Here is a 1,822-nt window from a genome sequence, read left to right as displayed (position 1 = left end):
TAACATGACTACAAAGTTACCACAAATCCCAAACTTTTTAGCCACAGATATTTCACCTCTGCTTAAAGAAAAAGCTTTCAAAACATCAGAGTTAGCTTCATACACTGGCCCTGCACATGTGGGGACTACACAGTTGTAAAATGTTTCTACTTCCTGCTCTATCGTCTTCGGTAAGAGACAGACCCAGATAAAGGACTGAAATGTATGCGGCTGTGACGTGGATGCAGTGGAAGGACTCCCGTGAGTCCACCCGCACAACACAGAAGCGGACGCAGTGTGCAGAGGCCGCAAGGGCCTCACTGGGCCATCTGGGCCTCCATGGCCTGTGCAGTCCACTCTGGGGCCGCATGGCTGATCTTCTCCAGAAGGTTATTCACTTGGAAGCAGAGGGACTGGATCTGCTTGTCCCATGTTGGCAAAGCTCCCTGTGTTTCAAAATGAACAATTCCATCAGTCTGGTCGATAAAAGCATTCATCTGTCCTTCTGTTATCATTTGAGATGCTATCATTTCCGCCTTAGCAGCAGGGATCTCTAGGAGTGTACCAAGCTCTTCAAAGGTGATATTATTATATAATTTGCTTGCCGACAACAGATTATGTTCAATAACAGCTCTGTCCAAAATGCTAGAACCGTCAGCCATGGTGGCTTTCTGGTGAGGCATCAGCATGACAGCGAACTCTTGAAGCTGATTTCCTCCAATGATCCTGTCTAGGTACATTTTCTCTAGGATCCCATAGGCAGCGAGCTGCTGGCACCTCTCGTCCTTAAAGCGCGTAGCTAGCATCCGGGAGCACTGCTGGCCTGCTGATGCTAAGATGGTACAGTGCAAAGCAGGTTTTAGGGCCTCTAGTCTTTCACTTTCATGGACTATTGTCTTGTAAGGGAGCTCATTGTACCTTTGTGTGGCATCGGTGAATTTTCTGTAATCAAGAACACGTGCATAGCATGCCTTATGGTGTATCTGTAACTGCTCGTTGGTGGACTCATTCTGGAGCAGGGACGCTCGGCTTATGTACGCCTCTGCCTGTGCAGGGTCATCATCCTCCAGATACAGCCTTGCAATCTTCAGGTGAGTCTCCAGCTTATAATCCACACTGTACTGTTTTTGTCCTGTTTCCAAAGGAATTCCCACCAACACTTGGGCTGCATTTCTCCAGTCTTCTTCTTTCTCATATATGGATGCAAGATGCTGTCCTATGGAAGCAACCTGCTCCTCAAATGAAATAACTCTGGGCTGGATTTTTTCCAAGGTGAAGTGATAGATTTCTTTGGCTGTACTACCTACCAGGCAGGTTAGGGAGATGTGTGCAGAAAGCAGTCAGCAGCTGTCGCGAGATCGCAAGAGTGACATTCTCATTTACCATTGCTTCCACAAAAGCTTTCGAAGCTTCTAGTTGCTCTGCCCCAGATAACTGAGTGGCTTTCTCCAGGATCTGCTGATACTTGCCAGCCAGGTCTTTATGGGAGCTGCTCAAATTCATGAGCTGGGCCAAATCCTGGTGCACGACTGCTGCCATCTTTCTCTTTTCTCTTCTAGTCCTTTTGCATCCTCAATGAGTTCTTCTCTGTTTCTGCAGCTCCAGCAAACTTCAAGTGCACTGTAAAATTGTTACGCTCCTTTTACTCTGGTGGAGACAGCCTTTACTCTTCTTCTCCTCTGTCCAATGATCTCAGTGGAAACCTCTAAAATGATACAGGGAGAAAAACTGATCTTGGGTGGGTGACCTCCAAACCATAGAGGGAACCTCCAAATGACATAGGGAAAAATGATCTCCTGACCTGACCTGCATGAATTTGTGTTCTCTAAAACTGAAGAATAAA

At 46.7% G+C, this 1,822-nt stretch overlaps 1 pseudogene; it reads right to left on the bottom strand.

Moving 5' to 3' along the window:
• Positions 1-268: 268 nt before the first annotated feature.
• Positions 269-1,518, bottom strand: LOC101573263 (annotated as a pseudogene).
• Positions 1,519-1,822: the final 304 nt, after the last annotated feature.

Source organism: Octodon degus, unplaced genomic scaffold (genome assembly GCF_000260255.1).
Source record: "Octodon degus isolate 3935 unplaced genomic scaffold, OctDeg1.0 scaffold00141, whole genome shotgun sequence".
NCBI classification, from domain to species: Eukaryota; Metazoa; Chordata; class Mammalia; order Rodentia; family Octodontidae; genus Octodon; species Octodon degus.
Note: the sequence above shows the minus strand (reverse complement) of the source record. Positions and strands in the feature narration are given on the sequence as shown.